Here is a 19,738-nt window from a genome sequence, read left to right as displayed (position 1 = left end):
CCCCAATCCTAGGGAATATATCTAATTTCAATAATAAAAAATTTTATTTGCCTTAACATACATATATCTTTCTTATGCCTGAATCCATTCTGTTCTCCTCAGCTTCCCTTAGGGGATACATTTTTGATACTCCAAAAGCTAGAAGAGATTCTTTTATATCTATGTGACTAATTCCAGCAAATCCCTTTTCTTAGGCCCAAGCCCAGACTGTCAAACTGCTGTCCACATCTCCACAAGTGTCACCTGATTTTATGAGCAGAGCACCCAGGTGTTACAGAAAGCAGGGAGAGAGGGAGAAATCGTTTTCAAAGTTTCAAAACGATTTCTCTGCCTTATTAATGTGATAATGATGGCTCCACATTTGCTGAGCTAGGAGGTGAGAGTAAGAATGTGACAGTACAAAAAGAAATAATGACACAGGATGACTTTTAAAGCAGCACAGATGGAGGCGTATTGACACTTTCAGCTTTGAAATTGTCTCAACTGTATTGGGGAACACCAATAAAAAGAAGTGTTCTCTCAAAAAAGCAGAAACACACACACACACATACACACACACTTTATAAATCTGGCCACCTAACCAGGACATGCTTCACAATCAAATCAAGTCAGAAAAAAACGACAGTGCCTTCAGAATTTCAGTCCCTGTTTTTCCTTCCAGCACATCTGCAGTAGTAATACGTTTTGTGATTTCTGAGAGGCCTGTGGTTAACCTCACAGCACGGAATGAATTATCTCCAATCCCATCCTTCATTAAAATGCCCCTTCTATGAAACGTGTCAATGAAGTCAGAACCTGGCTGGCCACACATCAGCCAGAGCACTGACCATCCGCTTACATTTTCCCCCATGGTCCTTAATTATAGCAAAATACAGTCATTCATTCCCAGGAGTTTTCAACTACTTATGTTGTACCCTGACTAACTTGAGAACACCTATAATGTTTTAATTTTTTACTGGGTGCATGTATACATGTATCAGTGTTAAATGCCATACAACATGTATAAACACAAATATATTTGTCCTCAAATGAGGGTAAATGATTACATTTAAACATTCCTCACTTAAACTGCACAAATATATTCCTTTGAAACATATTTAATAATATTTAGAAAAGTCTTTAACTCTTCACCCTGCCCACAAAATCTATAATCCCTCAAAGAGTACTTAAATTTGAGAGAAAACAAAGGGAATGTCACTCCAGAAGTTGTTTTGGTAACATTGATTCCATATTTTCACTTCTGAGCACATGCAAATTACTCCTCTGCCATTCCCAATCCCTTCTTGTTCTTCATGAGTTTGGTAAAAAGGAAGGAGTTTAGGGAAAGCACATTCTTTCATAATTTTAATAAGTCCATATGTTTATAACTATGACATAATCAACCATAAAAATTCCCCAAATTAAAATCATAATATCTCCTCAAATGAATACTTGGGAAGACATGACCAAGGCCAAGGTTTCGACTCTAGCTGAAGACTGTCATTAGGAGTCAGCACCTTCCAACAGCTGTTTGAAATAAACATCTATATTTCAGTAGGAAATAAAAATAACAATAGTGTTTGCACATCTATTGAAATAGAAATCCATATTGAACTGAACTCTCTTATATAAGAATTCTGTGAGGGGTCAATGACTATATTAACCTTTAAAACCTTTACAATGGCTCATAAACCAATGTGAAAACAAAGTAAAAACTGTTACAAAGGTCTTTACACAGCCTTTGAATATTTGAAATATTCAAATCTCACTTTAAGAAGAGATAAAAAATATGACACATTTTTCAGATACTTTAAAGACTATTATTAATAAATAATTCTATCCAATTTATATAAATGATATTAAAAGGAAACATTTTTAAGCTTGAATGATTCATTACTTTGAATAATGGTGTTGATATATGTGCCAGTAATAATCATTGGGGTGCCAAACCACATATCAAAATCAGGTGTTTTATTTTTAACTTAATATATACTACTCATCTTTTTTACTCCCTATGTTATTCTGGAATGTATTAATATGGAGTTTTATAATATTTATGATGAAATTTCTTGTCATTAAATGCAAATTTTTCTTAACTTGTTATGGTTTCTACAGCTGTATTTGGAGGTGTAGCTTGGTGAAGAAAAATATTGGCTTTGTTATAATGAGAAATAAGAACACTACTTAATAAGATTTACTGCCACACTGTAGGAAGAACTCCTAACACAAGGAAGCATAATAAAATTGTGTCACAAACTATTTTAATGCACATTTTAAAACTTTCTGGAATTAATTTTAACCAAAAGAGTCCTAGGGATTTTTTGTTTTTTTGACTGTGAGAGGAGTCTTGGCTAAAGATTACCATAACTTCACTCCCTTCCCTGTTGTGAAGAATCCTGTCACTGATATATGAAAGAAGCTCTGGGTACATTCCTGTTGTTCACATTCTCTTCAGAGTAAGGATTAGGAGTCATCTGCACTGATAACAGATTTAAGCATTATATGCAATGTGTCCACTAAGCTTTCTTTTTCTTTTCAGATAATGAAAAACTTACAATAGTATTTTCACCAATTGTCCCTACGCTCAAGTAAATTCTTTTTCATCACTGCAGTTTTTGTTCAAGGAAAGCCTCCATTGTGCTTTTGGAACTGAAATATATACATCTCTTATCTTTACTGCAAATGAATTGTAACTAAGTTCGAGGAGAATAAAAAGATAAATTTTACGCCTGAAGGCTGACATGGTAGGCTTCCTTAACACTATGTTTTAATGCCCTAGTTTCACCAAGGGTTCAGTACAAAAACAGTGAAGATGCAGATTCAGGAAGTTCTGGATTGAAAACTCTAAATCTAGATTGCCTTACTACCTATGCTATGTAAATCCTAAATTCTACTTTTCAAAGATTCATTAGAGGATTGGTTCTCTATGACCTCAGTTAGGGGAGCAGGATCTTCAGAACCAAATTATTTCTACCAGGTGTGTGCATAGCACCCATGTGTGATGCTGAACACAAGTCTTCTTTCCTCCTCCAAGTTTCTGAGTATATTCACCCAAGGAGTTGCTTCCGCTGGAAGCTGTATAAAATAAAACAAGAATAGGCCCCGAGAGCTTTCACGCATTGGGATTTAATCACAGAAAGCTGTATCACCAGTAGCCTCATTGTCATCCCTACTTTGCCTGCCTCTGAACAGACACACACCACTTCAATTCTTCTTGGGACACTTTTTCATAGACTTAACTGTCTCACATTTATTTCAGCACAAGCGTTATCCAGCCAGTTGAACCTAAAACTCCTTAAAGTTAGAGGAATGTATCTTATTCCTCTTTCATACACATTATTTTTAACATATCATATTGTAGGTGAGCAATATAGGTTGAATATTATTTAAAAGTCAAACAAATTCTATTCCTTCTTCTAAGCAAAAATGTCTAATGCACTCTGGTAATCAAAAAGTCTAATGAAAGAAACCAAGAAATTCATCACCACCTAGTGTGAAGGCAATTGATAATCCTATATCATTTAAAGAGGAACTTTAAAAAATGTCTCCTTCAGAGACACTTCAAACTTCCAACAGAAACCAACAATGTAGGACAAATTGTTTCAAAACTATAAGCTTCTTCAGTTATCCATAAATAAATAATAACACCTATACCATTTGACATCATATACTTTTAAGGTTGGCTTCCAAGTCATTATTTATCTTCATGCAAATAGCTTAAATGTGTTTCCCTATAAACACACTGCTACATTTATTTTCCTTTTATTAAGTTGTTTAAGTTCCCTGTAGATGTTGGAGATTAAACCTTTATCAGTGATAACATTTGCAAATATGTTCTCCCATACAGTGGGCTGTCTTGTTGTTTTGTTGATGGTTTCTTTTGCTGTAAAAAAGCTCTTTATTTTGATGTAGTCCCATTTGTTTATTTTCTCTTTAGTTTCCATTGCCCTAGGAGCGGTATCGGTGAAGAGATTGCTTCGGCATATATCTGAGATTTCTCTGCCTGTGGATTCCTCTAGTATTTTTATGGTTTCCCTTCTTATGCTTAAGTCCTTTATTCATTTTGAGTTTATTTTTGTGTATGGTGTAAGTTGGTGGTCTAGTTTCATTTTTTTGCATGTATCTGTCCAATTTTCCCAACACCATTTATTGAAGAGACTGTCTTGACTCCATTGTATGTTCATGCCTCCTTTGTCAAATATTAATTGAGCATAGTGGTTTGGGTCGATATCTGGGTTCTCTATTCTATTCCATTGTTCTATATATCTGTTCTTGTGGCAGTACCAGGCTGTTTTGAGAACAGTGGCTTTGTAATACAGCTTGAAATCTGGTATTGAGATCCCACCTACTTTGTTCTTCTTTCTCAGGATTGCTATGGCTATTCGGGGTCTTTTTTTATTCCAGATGAATTTTTGGAGAGTTCTTTCTAGGTCTGTGAAATATGCCATTGTTATTTTAATGGGGAGTGCATTGAATGTGTAGATTGTTTTGGGTAGTATGGACATTTTAATGATGTTGATTCTACCAATCTATGAACACGGTATGTTCTTCCATCTGTTTACGTCTTCCTCTCTCTTTTTTCAGTGTCCTGTAGTTTTCCGCGTATAGGTCTTTTACCTTCTTAGTTAAGTTTATTCCTAGGTATCTTAATTTTTTTGATGCGATAGTAAATGGGATTGCTTTTTTAGTCTCTCTTTCTGTAAGTTCACTATTGGTGTATATAAATGCCATAGATTTCTTGGCGTTAATTTTGTATCCTGCTACATTGCCGAATTCATTTAAGTCTTATACAACTTAATAAAAGGAAGATAAATGATCCAATAAAAACATGGACAACGGACCTAAATAGAATCTTTTCAAAAGAAGACAGAAGGAAGGCCAAGAGACATATGAAAACATGCTCAAAGTCACTAATCATCCGAGAGATGCAAATCAAAACGACAATGCGGTATCATCTCACACCTATCAGAATGGCAATCATCAACAAATAAACAAATGACAAGTGCTGGCGAGGATGCGGAGAAAAAGGAACCCTCGTGCACTGCTGGTGGGAATGCAGACAGGTGCAGCCACTGTGGAGAACGGTATGGAGTTTCCTCAAAAAACTAAATTGGAACTCCCATTTGACCCAGTAATTCCACTTCTAGGAATATATCCCAAGAAACTAGAAACACCAATCAGAAAGGATATATGCACCCCTATGTTCATAGCAGCACAATTCACCATAGCTAAGATTTGGAAACAGCCTAAATGCCCATCAGCAGATGAGTGGATTAGAAAACTATGGTACATCTACACAATGGAATACTACGCTGCTACAAAAAAGAAGGAACTTTTACCATTTGCAGCAGCATGGATGGACCTGGAAAGCATTATGTTATGTGAAATAAGCCAGGCAATGAAAAAAAAATACCACATGATCTCACTCATTTATGGAAAATAAAGAACATTATAACATGATGAACAAAAAGATAGATACAGAGGCAGTAAAGCACCGAACAGACTGTCAAATTACAGCGGAAAGGCCGGGGAGGGTTGGGGAAGGGGGGAAGGAGATCAACCAAAGGACTTGTATGCATACATATAAGTACACCAATGGACACAAGACACTGGGGGGGGGTGATGAGGGAATGCAACAGGGGGTAGGGGAGGCTGGGGGAAGGTCAATGGGGGGAAAAAGGGAGATATATGTACTACTATAAGTAATACTTTAAACAATTTTTAAAAAGAAAATAAATAAATAAATAAACACACTGCTACAATTTAGTTTCAGCTCTCCCAGGAAAACCACACAAGAGTGTACTCATTGAAAACAGTGAAAATTAAAACCAGAGAAAACTTAGTACAAAGGGCATTTCTACACATGCCTCCCATCCCAGGTTTGTAGAAGATCCATAAGGGTGTTCAGCACCAAAAGCAGAGAGGCACATTAACAATTTAATTTAAACTCCTTTGGTAATTTTCAATGGAAACTTAAAGAGCTGGATTTAATCTAGACTGTGTTTCAGCTCCATAATATTTAAATGCAGCTTTCATGTTATAGTTCAGGCAAGAATACTGAATACCAATGAGTTTGGGAACTGGGGCTGAACAATAGTAGAAAATACTTCTTGTGTAACCATTCTGAAATTCCTCAGTGTATTATTAAATTCATTCTCCTTAGCTTTCCTAAAATTCCTTCAAACATATGCCTCAAATTCCACAAGGAAATTTTTTGCCTCTACAATTTTTCTTCTCTAATATAATGCCAATCAGATAACAGTTTCAGAGGGCTGCACATTTAAGATGAATGAAGGCATATTGATGGAACCAGGGCTCCAGGCCTTCAAGAGTACAGCTGCCTCAGTAATTCTGAATCAAAAATGAGCCTACCATTGTTCACGTGTCTTAGCTAAGTATTTTTCATTCCTGACAGCCTTCAAGGACTAGTACTTTCAAAAATGTAAGCTGAGCCCACCCAGTGTGGCTTAATGGTTGAGCATCAACCTATGAACCAGGAGATTCAATTTCTAGTCAAGGCACATGCCCAGGTTGTGTGCTCAGTCCTCAGTGTGGGGCATGCAGGAGGCAGATGATCAATGATTCTCATCATTGATGTATCTCTCTCTCTCTCTCTCTCTCTCTCTCTCTCTCTCTCTCTCTCTCTCTCTCTTTCTCTCCCTTCCTCTATGAAATCAATAAAAATATTTTTAAAATGTAAGCTAATAAACTGAGACATCCTTGCATTTGACCCTAGAGCAAGTCTTACTATTTTACTCAGGCTTTATTAGCTTAAGAATCCTAGCATACTCTCAGTTTGGTATAATGAGTGAGCCTTTTTACAAAATCAAAATAACTTCTTGAAGCAAAAGATTACTTAGTGCTTTGTTCTATTTTGGTGACTTTACCTTTTCAGGTGAACGAAAATCATCGATAGTTAATATTTAACATTAAGATTGTGGAGTCACATCCAAGGAGATTCTGATTTGACAGGTTATAGGTGAAGCCCATTGAGTCCATTATTTCAAGAAGCCCTCCAGATTATTCTGATTAATATAAAACATGGGCAGGTCAGCTCTGTGAACTACACATGGCAAGCACAGTGTCTGTTCAGAACACAAAAACTCATGTCTCCATCATTACACCACTTAAAGAAATTCTGGTGCTGATATTTCTAATAGGGCATTCATTTCTAAGATATCTTACTAGATATATTAGAAATGTTTCTAACTCAAGACATTATAATGGTGTCTCTAACACTCAACCATCTTGACGAGGGCAAAGTAATTCCAATTATTATAACCATAATCATAATAAATGGACTATAAGGTTGTTTTCATTTCTTTCATGAAACAATTCGTCTTTCATAAAGTATAGAGTTCCTGGAGCTATAGCGATATCTAAATGGTTGCATTGGTTGATCATTTTTGTGTGGCTTGAACATGATCATTCTTCTTAAAATCATACTTCGCCTTTTTTATTTTTATTATTGAAAATCATTACATGCATTTCAATTAGCATTATCTTTACCTTTTAGTACCTTTCTCACAGAAACTTTACAACATGCATCTTTAGTCTCTGGCAATGAGCACAACTACAAGAATAACTGCATGCAGTTTAATGAAGAATACTGGTGAAGCAGAAAGACCAAGGCACCAGGCAAAACCAGGTGAATCAGGTAGCAGTTCTGAGACTACCTCTCCTTCTGTACATGGGAGAGCAAAGAACAACAGTCATTGAGTGGTTTAAGGGCGAAATGTGGTCTTGACATGGAAATGCATTTAAAAGAAGGAATGACACAACAGGGATGTATCTTATCACCAAAAATGTAACTACAAAGAAAAGTGGATAATAGGACCAATAAAGTGTTCATTCAACAGGAAGAACCGTGGCTCTCAAACTTTTTGGGTTTAAGATTCCATTACAATCTTAAACATGACTGAGACACTAGAGTTTTATTTATGTAGAAATAAACAATATCCAAATTAAAATTGATATGTTTTAATTTTTTTAGTTATTTATTCACTTAAAATGCTCCTCCCCCGGAGACAGAGCTTAAATCCTCCTCCCTCCCCCACGTGTGAGCTGGATTTGGCCACTCTTGGCGACTCACTTCCAAAAGAGTTCAGAAATGGAAAATTAGGAATTTTAGAGTTAAGGTCCACAGGCACGATCTTAAACAAGTTACCAACGTTAACAAAACAAGCGGTAAGTTACACTGATTTCCTGATATAGTGTAGTGAGAAGGGCAGTTCATCTCAGTGCTGTCTCTCCACAAAAACCATAACCCCAGTCTAACCAGGAGGAAACTCAAATTGAAGAAGATTCTATAAAATAGCTGATCGGTCTCTTCAAAACTGTCAGGGTCACACAGACACACACACACCATGAAGATCAAGAACTTGTCTCTAGAAATAACATACAACTAAATGAAATGTGGAATCCTAGATTGGAGCCTGGAACATAAAAGTATACCAGTACTAGTGGGAAAGCTGGTAAAATCTGAATAAAATCAGAACTGTAGTTAGCAGGTAAGCAGCAATATTAACCTCTTGGCTTAGTAAGTGCACCACAGTATTAACATGTTCATCTTAGGGGGAACTGGATGAAGTACAGAAACTCTCTGTACTGCGCTTAGACCTCTTCTGTAAATCTAGTTATTTCAAAATGAGATTTTTTTTAAAATTCAAAGAGACTAAGAAAGGAAAACATCTGATCTTATCAATAAACGCAGAAAAGGGCATTTAACAAAATCTAATACCCATTCATGACAAAAAAATCTCAGTAAGCTAAAAATAGAGGAAATTTTTCCCCACTCGGTAAAGACTATCAACAAGAGACCTTCAGCTAGGATCATACTTAGTGGTGAGAAACTCAAAGCTTTCCCACTAAGATTAGTTACAAGGCACTTCATTTTTAACATTTTAGTTCCAGCTCCTGGAAAAAGGCAAACAAAGGAAATTTTCACAGAACCCATAACGTAGAGTGTAAGGTGAATTCTTTCTCTGGTGTTATGCAACTTGACAGCTATGCTCAAAAAAATTTTAAATTAACTTAAAAGCTAACATAGGTATACAAAGAAATGGAAATTTGAGCATGAAAGAACTAAATGTGAAGCCAGTAATAAAATTACTGGTCAATTATATAAAGTTAAAGGGAGATGAATATTCATTCATTTCCATATCATCATGTGCCATTAGTCATATAATATGTAAATAGAATCGTACTGGATTATCAGAGAGAATCATCTCTGAATTATATCAAATCAGGCTTATCACCCAATTTTCATGCCTTCTGTGAGGCTCTCCTGCCAAGAGTGGGGACAGAACAAAAGCAAAGAGAGAAAGGGAGGGAAAGCAGCTAGGAACAAGAGTTGTCAACTCCAGGCTGAGGGATTTGGGGTGCAGGTAGCAAAGGGTAGAGGAAAATCTAAAGGAAGGTATTTTCTGCTCTTATATACACAATTAGCTCTCACCAAAGTACCAGTTATTGTTACTATGGTAACAATAGCACCATGGGAATTTTCTCATGTGCCAGGTACTGAACTTAGGTATTTATATCCCTGACATTGACCTGTATCTATATTGGCAGAATAAACTATGAGGTAGACATGCTTCTTGGCTTAAAGATGTAAATGTTTGAATATATGTTCAAAATCACATTCCTGGTAAGTGAACTCAAAAATGTGACTAACTCCGAAAGCTATAGGTTCCTAACCACTCTTTTCTTCTGCCTTCCAATACTACCCTTCTTTTCTTACTCCACATATGTACAGCATTCATTCATTGATGAACTGAGGGCACACTAATACCGAACAAAATGATTCTTGATGTTCGCAATTCCATTGCTTAGCATTATCAGCAGTGCCTAGACCAGAACAGTCATCAGTTAGAAAACATGCATTGCCAAAAATGTGTCTTTATTTCTGTAGATTATCTTAAATTTTGAAAATGAACTGTATGTTAATGAACACTGACTTTATAATCATTCAAAGTGTGTACACATTTTGGGGGGGCACCCTATATACTCCCTGCTGATGAAACATGTATCCAAAGGAATTTAAGCCATTTCAAAAAATATAAACAATCTACAAAAGATTAATAATTGCCATCACTGGAGTTATCCTGAAAAAATGTACAATCCTACCTAATAAAAGGGAAGTATGCAAATAACCATCACTCCGCTACGCCCACGATTGGGCCGGCGGCAGGCTGGGGGCGGGACTCGGGATGGCCAATTGGGCTGGCAGAAGGAGCGGGGGGCGGGGACTCACGAGTCCCCGCCCCCCGTTCCTCCCCGCCGGCCCCAACAGCCAGCACTGTGGGAGGACCAATGGACCTGGCGAAGGTGCCGGTGGCGGAACTCGGGGTGGCCGGTGGCGGAACTCGGGGTGGCCCATTGCGTGGCTGCCAGCACCAGTTTTCCGCCAGCAGCAGTTTTCCTCTGGCCACCTGCCGATCGGAGCGCCTCCCGATCGGAGTTCCTCTTGGGGTGGCCGATCGTGCTGGTGGGAGGCGCTCCGATCGGCAGGTGGCCAGAGGAAAACTGCTGCTGGTGGAAAACCGGCGCCGGCAGCCAGGTGAAGGAAGGTCTATTGCAGGAAACTTCGTGCAACGGGCTTCTAGTCCTATCTAATAAAAGAGTAATATGCAAATTAACCATCACTCTGCTATACCCACAAGCCATGCCCACAAGCCAATCAGGAGTGAGTATGCAAATTAACCCAACCAAGATGGCTGCAGCCACAGAGAGCAGGAGGGAGGCTTGGGTTTCCCTGGTGATGGAGGAAGCCAAGCTTTCCACACACCCTGGCTGGCCCAGGCCTCCACTCAATGCTACAAAGTTTCAATTATAGAAGGTAAATAAATTCCAACAGAAATGGTGGCAGCCACGTAGCTGGAGGGGCAGGAGGCTAGGGTTGCTCCGGAAGATGGAGGAAGCCAAGCTTCTGCAGCCCTGGCCGGCCTAGGCCTCCACTCCAGGCTACAAAGTTTCAATAATAGAAGGCACATTAATCCCAACAGAAATGGCTGCTGCCACAGAGCGAGCAGAAGGCTTGGCTCCGCTCCAGGCTACAAAGTTTCAATTGTAGAAGATAAATAAATTCCAGACACCAGGGCCTCCGATTGGGTCGCCGGGGGGCGTGGCTGGCCTGAAAACCACCACAGGCCCCTCGCCCAGGTCGCCCCACACCCCAAGGGAACCTCCACCCTGATCTGGGACACCCTTCAGGGCAAACCAGCTGGCCCCCACCAATGCACCAGGCCTTTATTCTATCTAATAAAAGAGTAGTATGCAGATTGACCATCACTCCAACACATAAGATGGCTGCCCCATGTGGTCAAAGATGGCTGCCCCCATGTGGACACAAGATGGCTGCCACAAGATGGCCAGCAGGGGAGGGCAGTTGGGAGGGACCAGGCTGGCAGAGGAGGGAAGTTGGGGGCAAACAGGCTGGCAGGGGAGCAGTTAGACATCAATCAGGCTGGCATGGGAGTGGTTAGGGGGTGATCAGGCTGGCAGGTAGAAGCGGTTAGGGGCAATCAGGAAGGCAGGCAGGCGGGCAGTTGGGAGCCAGCAGTCCTGGATTGTGTGAGGGATGTCTGACTGCATGTTTAGGCCAGATCCCACTAGGATCAGGCCTAAACGGGCAGTTGGACATCCCTCAAGGTGTCCCAGATTGGAGAGGGTGCAGGCTGGGCTGAGGGGCACACACCCCCTCTCCCCCCGTGCATGAATTTCATGCACTGGGCCTCTAGTAGAATATAAAAAACAAGGGTGAGTGGGTGTGTAGGAAGAGATCAGCCAAAGAACTTGTATGCATATATGCATAACCCATGGACACAGCAACAGGTTGGTGAAGGCCTGGGGTAGGGGGTGGGGGCGGGCTAGATGGGGTCAATGGGGGAAAGTGGAGGCCATATGTAATATTTTCAACAATAAATATTTAATCTTTTTAAAAAAGTAAAGAAGCCAAGGCTGTGTGATTAAGTTTATAGCACTCTAAACCATCTGCTTTTAAGGTGAACATACATTTCAATAAATAAGTTTTAGCATGATAGCTTTTTTAAAATATTCATTTTATTTAATATTTGTTTTATTTTTTTAAAGGCAGAAAAAAATAACTTTTTGTTCTCTGACTCCACTCTTTTTTTTTTTTTGGCATGGTTGTAGATTTTATCATAATTCAATTTGAAATGAGATAGGATGATAACCATGTTTAATTTTGAAATTGGCAATTTTTTGAGTTAATTCCTAGAATAAAGAGTATACCTTCAGCGCTTTTATTTTATATTTCTGTTTCTCCTGACTCTCCTTCACTTTACATGGTCACAATCCGGTTTTCCTTGCAAGTAGCCTGAGAGAATTAAGTTTTGTCATGGTTCACGAAACCAAAAAGCTAACATCAAAACCTTCTTACCCTAAACAGATTGCATACAGGTTAGGGACTTTAAACATAATAATCAGCAATATGTTTTCAATTCTGGAGGGGCGGCAATGAAGTCTGCAGTTAATGACACAGTCTTGTCTAGTCTGTTGCTGTGGGTAATGGTGCAGAAAAAAAACAATATATGATGCATGACAGATGGAGAGTGAGGACTGAGAATCAAAACAGACGGAACACTTTGTTCACAGAGCAAATAAGCTACAGGAATCAATTTACCTATGACCAAGTGAGTGTTAGGATGGTGAAAATGCCAGGGACCACTTCTACTCCCATCCTGGGAATCCTAGGTTCCTGCTGACAAATGCAGCACTAACACAGGAGAACGCCTGTCACTGGAAGCCAGGAGGACCTAGACTTCTTCATCAGCAGGCGCCTGGTCCCCTTAAATAAGAGAGGCTTTCTTAGGCTTTAGGGAGAACAGTTACTTCATCGAGTGTCAGATTGCAATAATGCTCAACATTTGCAGGCATCCCAGGGACTGGGTTTGCACACACTCTCAAAGTGGAAACTTAGTTAAAGCGTAAGCCTGTTTGGCATGTCCTTCTGCCTGATAAAGTCCTATGTGCTCTCCTCCACTCTCAACTCCCATGTGGGGGACTGGGGGAAGGGTTGGGATTAAAAAAAAAAGGTTGTCAGTTTTCTCATTCTTATCAACTTTCCAAGCCATTTGTAGAAGCTTACTAGGCTAAAGGTTATGAACAAAATGTATGCAAATATTGTTCCAGTTTAAGAACTTAAACTCTAAGACTGTAAAAAAAAAATGATCAGAGACATTCGAGCAAATAAATACATGTGTGAAGGATGTCTTCCACATTTCAAGATAATTTTAATGAAGAACATTGATATTTTTAAGGGGGATAGGGAGTAATTATAAGCTCATGAAAAAAATCCATACTCCTTTAGCAAATCTTAATCCTCAAAATCTCCCATTTGTTAAATTGTTTGACAATATTAGAAAAGCATTTGAACTATGAATGTGATTTTTAAACTCAAAGGTCTTCACACTGTTCTATACTAGTAAATAACATGTGAAGATTACCACAATAATTTTTACCAAAAAAATTAGAATAATTGTAACAGAGAGAAGTCAGAATATTTCTGCATTAGATAAAATACTAGTTATCATAATACAGACTATTCAAAGACAGGGCTTAGCCCAGCCAGTGTTGCTCAGTGGTTGAGCAATGAGCTATGAACCAGGAACTCATGGTTTGATTCCCAGTCAGAGTACACACCCCAATTGTGGGCTCAATTCCTAGTAGAGGTTGTGCAGGAGGCACCTGATCAATGATTCTCTCTCATCATTGGTGTTTCTATCTGTCTCTCCTCTCTTCCTATCTCTAAAATCAATAAAAACATATTTAAATAAATATATATTTTTAAAGACATGGCTTAAAATGGAGTAAGACCAGTTAAGGATCATGGAATACCTCCATACCTACTTATCTAAAAAATATAAGTAGGCATGGAGGCTGACGCTCTATCCACTGAGCCAAACCAGCTAGGGCCATCTAAAATTTATTTATAGGACACATACTTTCTCTTGGGTCCTGGAGCAAACAAGATGAGTAAGATATTAATTACATGTCTCTGTACAGAAGTGGTTATCCATTTCAAGAATTTATCATTTTCATGGGAGAGACCTAGATACTTAAGCAGACACATATAGCAAAATATGATAAACTATAATACAGATACGTACACGGTTCTTATGTCTTAGGAAATAAGAAAGACTTCCAGATGACCTTTGACCTAAATCATAAAGTCTAAAAGAGACCAGTTAGACTAGCTGGACTAGGAGGAATATAATTTCACAAAACAGAGGTCCACAAGGATTAGTCTGATCTCAGGACAAGTAATCTTTTAAAACTTTGGTGTAGCCCTGACCAGTTTGGCTAAGTGGATAGAGTGTCGGCCTGCGGACTGAAGGGTCCCAGGTTTGAATCCAGTCAAGGGCATGCACCTTGGTTGTGGGCACATCCCCAGTAGGGGGTGTGCAGAAGGCAGCTGATCGATGTTTCTCTCTCATCGATGTTTCTAACTCTCTATCCCTCTCCCTTCCTCTCTGTAAAAAGTCAATAAAATATATATGGAAAAACAAACAAACAACTTTGGTGTAATGTTAAGCCAGTATCCCAAACGTTCATAACACAAGAGATTTGGAAGCAATATTCAATTTTCAATGACTGCTAGTGAGAAGGAAGAAGGTATTTGACTTTTCTATCTCTACTTTGTTATCATTTCATTCAAAATATACTTTATAAACAAAAGTAAATATCAAGTTTGAATACTATTCTTTAAATTGGTAAACTATGATTTTTAATCTCTAATCTCAGAAGTTTCAACTTTCAAACTCTCATAGTTCATAATATTTCAATCATATTGGTTTGATTGGTTAAAAGTTAATGGTAGACTCATGGCCCAAAACTATAGTGTTGTTTTTTAATACAGGACAAGATATCACAAATTGCAAGCAAAACAAATAAGCTTGAAAAGTACAAAAATCAACAGATATTATATTACACAATCTTTTTCAGCCTTTATTCCTGTCCTCCCACTCAAAATATCACATTTACATATATGCATAAAATGAAGGATTAATTGTTACATTTACTAACCTTATTTTAGAGGTAGAGCTGATAGAAAAATATAGCAACAAATTTAATTGGGTATGATGACAGTAAAATTATCTTAAATGTGAATCACATGAGCAGTTGGAGAATGATATCTTCACAAAGATAAATTTGCTCTTTTGATTCTGAAAAATACATATAAGCAATTGTGCATTCTCCGTGGAATCTGCCCCTCTTCATGCCTCATCCTATTCTCTAGCATCTCTCTTCATTATTCTTTTCTCCTCACAGCTTAGCAATTTATCCTATATGTATGTCTATTTATTCTAAAGGCTATTAAATTACAAAATATATTTCTCAGTGATCTTTAGTAAATTAACAGAGAGCCAGATGAATGCTGGGTTAAATATAGGGTCACACTAGAATGTGTGAAGCTTTGTGAGAAACTGCAGAGAAAATGTTTTTCACACTAAAAGATTATAGAGAATCTCTCACATGAAAACAGACTAAGAAAAAAAAAACAGAATATTCACAACTGTAAAAATACATACTAGGCTAGAGGACCTCAATCTTGAGGGACTTGTACTTTTGGTAAAGAAAACATGACATATTTTGCAGTTTTAGGGAGAAAATTTTACATTATAAATTCATTAAAAATGTCACAGAACTCACTCATTCCAGTGAAGTCATACTTTGAAGATTCATCAATCTTTCCAGTCACATGGGTCCACTTTACAAGGTTTTTCTAAATTCCAATACCATTTCTCAGTTACTAAATAGAAATTTATTGAAAAAGGCAAGCCCTTTTAAAAGGTGAGAAATGTGTCCCTTTTATAAAACAAGGGAAACATTCACAAATAATATGTTAACTATATGAGTCATACATGTGTCACGATATGAATGTATTAATTTTAAAAATCTTAAAATCACTTGAAGAACATTTTAAGATATTATGAGAAATGGGATTAAAGTAATAATATTTTCTAGTTATACCTCATTTCTCACTACTTTCATCTTATTTCCCAAACTGAGCTTCAAGTGTCTCCTGGGTTAGAACCACTGCCCTCAGGGACCTCATGATCTCCACTGCACATGGCAGGGAAATATCAGGAACATACGAGGCTCTCCTAAGAGCTGTTTATTTGGAGCACAGCTTATATGTCACTGTTAGTTGCCTTACACATGATACTGTATACAACATGTAAAATAAGTATACTTTCATTTACAACTTGTTTTGCATGTTTTTGACATCTTGTGAATTGTGACATTCAGAAATTGCTTAAGTAAATAGATTGAATTTGAGCCATTTGTTGTTTTGGGGACCATACTATCTATGTTTGGTTTACCTCCACCTTTAGTTATTCAGCCTGCTGTTTTGGCTTTGAGTAGCTACAGACTAAAAAGTTCATTCTGAATAAAGACTATTCATGGAAATTGAGATCTTCACTACAAAACTAGCAGGAATATTTTCTGATGCCTTGTATTTTAGAGTTGTGCCACTATATTTTTACTCAAATTGCAAATTAGGTAAAAAGGAAGTTCCAAATCCATTTAGAGATAGGCATGTAAATGGTAATTTACCAGTATTGACATTTTATAATGACTGATATTGGCAGTTGATGGTAGAGACTCACTTTTCTTAAGTGAAAAGAAACAATGAAGAGGGACTAGGACCCCCACACACACACTTTTCAAAATTAATACACACTTACAAGGATTACAAAATTAAACTTCAAGTTTCCTCATAGTCCACTTCCAAGCTGGAAAATATACAAAGACAAATTCCTTTATTTTTTAAATCAATTAATTAATTTATTTTCTTTGTTAATCCTCACTCGAGGATTTTCCATTGATTTATATTAGAGAGAGTGGAAGGGAGGGGGAGAGACACAGAGAGAGAAACATCAATGAGGCACATCAATTGGTCCCCCCCACATGAGCTGCAACCAGGGCCGGAGATCCAGCCTGCAACCAAGGTATGTTCCCTTGACCAGAATCAAACCCAGGACCCTTGAGACTGCAGGCTGATGCTCTATCCACTAAGCCAAACTGGCTAGGGCAAAGACAAATCCCTTTATATTTGACATTTTGCATCCAGTACTCAAAGAAAACTGAAATCTTTTTGTCTAAAATTGCAACGACCTTCCTGAAGAAGACTTTAAGCCCAATTAGTAAGAGTAGATTAGCATGTTTACAAATGAGTGTTTTTGGCTGAGGATAAACCAGAACATATGGATGGAGGCAGATTTCCCTAACACCCCAATTCGTTCCACATATTTTTTGCTTAGAAGTCAAGGAACCTAGCTACAAGTTCAACTTCTGACAGTTAACTGCCTTCCGACTGTGTCAAAGTCTTTTAATCTAGCTGTGCCCCAATTTCCTCATCTCTGTAAGCAACAAGTTTAGAATGGTATCTGCACATCAGATGACCACATAAACCAATGGTTCTCCACCCACGAGTGACTGCTGAGAAGGAGGCCATGGCTTTCCCATCTGAGAAGGACACACTGGGAGGGGATAGTGCTGGAGGCAGTAATCCCTCTGGGGGCAGGCCAGAGGTGGGGGAGGGGGAGGCAGAGGGCATGAAATGTGTCCTGGAGCCACCAGGCAGGCGGAACCAATGGACTAGGGACAGAAAGCAGAAGTAACAGGCCTGTGGGAGTCAGGAGAAACACAACTTGAACTGTGTTCCCCACCCTCCTGCCAGGGTCTGGGGAGTCTCAGCTATCATCTCTAATCAGGATATCAAGGGGAGGAACTGCAGGATAAAGATAAAGGAGTGGAACCAGAGGATAGATGGGAGGCTGCAGGAAGGGAGCAAGGGAAGATAAAAAGTGAAAAGACATCACTTCTGTAGATCTAGCTCCTTAGTCATTTGCAAGATCATAGCATAAGAAAGAAGAGTGAAAGTAAGAAAGGCGAGGGGACCGAGGGGACTTCTGGAAGAGATGGCCATGAAGAGGGAGCTGCACTTCAAAGAGAACGAGAGCAGCTGCTTAGCAAGGACTATGAGATGGAAGCCATTAGTATCATGTGAATTCAAAGAAAACACAGATTAATAGCAGATGACATACACACGAGCTCTTACCATTTTGCCAAGAACTGATAATTTGTTATAATTCAAATATGAGAAAGAGATGTTACATGAGAGCTTCAAACTGAAGAAGAAGTGAGCTCAATTACGAATTTGGGAGAGAGTGTCTAAGTCACATAGTGAACATTCTGATGAGTTTATTAATCAGATATCAGATGCAGAGTTTATTTTCTTTAGGAATAAGCAGCGAAGATAGAGAAATTGCAACTTGATTAAAGAGACTGTACTATGAAAACTGAACGGAAGTGGAGGCGAGGTTGAGATTTTTATTGGATAGGAGGAAGACAAACCAGGCTAAGGGATGAATTCACTGACAGTTGTTGTCTAGGACAGTGCCTGCATCATAGTGGAAACATAATAAAAGTTTGTTGACTCACCTTATCAACATAGAAAACTGAATAGTTGATGGCACATAATTTGGTATGGCTCCCGTTCTGTCTCATTTCTGGAGTCACCAGCAGACATGACCCCGTTCTCTATGGAGAGCCAGAGCTCTCAAAGAGATGTACAGTGGCAGCGGCAGGCACTAGAAGACAGAAAGTGAGGGGCACATCCTGAAAAGTCGAGAAGCAATCAGTAATCAAAGGGAAGGTGACATAGAGAGGCCACAATCAAAGAGTGCCCTGAATGCAAGAAGGTGGGCACCAGGACCTGAACACTGTACCAACAAGTAGTAGATGTTCTGGCTATGGAGTCAAGAGTAAGAAAAGGGTATGATATGAGCTAGGCAAGGCCCCAGTCTGGAGAGGCACATGTTCAGACAAAGATTTGAGTATTAGAGAATGGCCAGTTAGCCGGGACAAGACAGCTGCAATAATGAGAACTGTTCCAAAGTCAGAAGTGGACAAGCAGGAGAGCTTTATGCTCAGTCTAACAGAATGAGCTAAAAGTATTTCGACCCCTCCTTTTAAAGCCAGAATAGTCTTTTTGGGCACACGGAAAACTGAGCTTGCAGGTTGCAGTCAGCTGGTACAAGCTGTGGAAAGTTCAGTCTAAAATTCTAGGAAACAGACAAGTCCTGACAAAGTGTGTTTTAATGCTTTTGATAGAATCTTCATAAATGACGCCTTAGAAGTGTGGTGAATATAGTTCATCTTTGACAATGGCAAAATGCAGTATTATCAATGCAAAGCACAATACGGTTTCAGTTGGTTTTAGAGATAAGAGGGCAGCAAGAGATTGCCCGTGAAAGCCAGGCTGGAAATTGACTTGCTAAAACAGTAAGAGTACAAACCAAATAAATATGAGAATTTTTAAAAGTTTTTTTTGCTAATGTCCCTAGGATGGACACCTAGATGACTTTGTACACAATATGGTACAAATAACTACCCTTTGGGAAGTATCCATGAGCTTATAACTCAATACAAACGAAGGAAGGCCTCTCCTAGGAACTTAGTGGATACAATTTCTCAGCAACAGAAGCTGTGAGGGATGGGTTACTGTGGAAGGATCAGGTAGGGAAAGGACTGGGGAGAAAAAGTAGAGGACCCTGATCAGAGCTATCAGAACCTTGAGATGGAATCAGCTGTTCAATAGGGTTCACTTCCAGGTGGCAAATGGCGAGGAATAGTACTCCATCCAGCTAAGTTACGAAGGAGCTCTACTGCTGTTGACTCCAAATGATGGCAACTTTTCTACTTTAGGGTTTAGGGGTCAGCACCAGCC

Source organism: Cnephaeus nilssonii (genome assembly GCF_951640355.1).
Source record: "Cnephaeus nilssonii genome assembly, chromosome: 5".
Taxonomy (NCBI): domain Eukaryota; kingdom Metazoa; phylum Chordata; class Mammalia; order Chiroptera; family Vespertilionidae; genus Cnephaeus; species Cnephaeus nilssonii.
Note: the sequence above shows the minus strand (reverse complement) of the source record.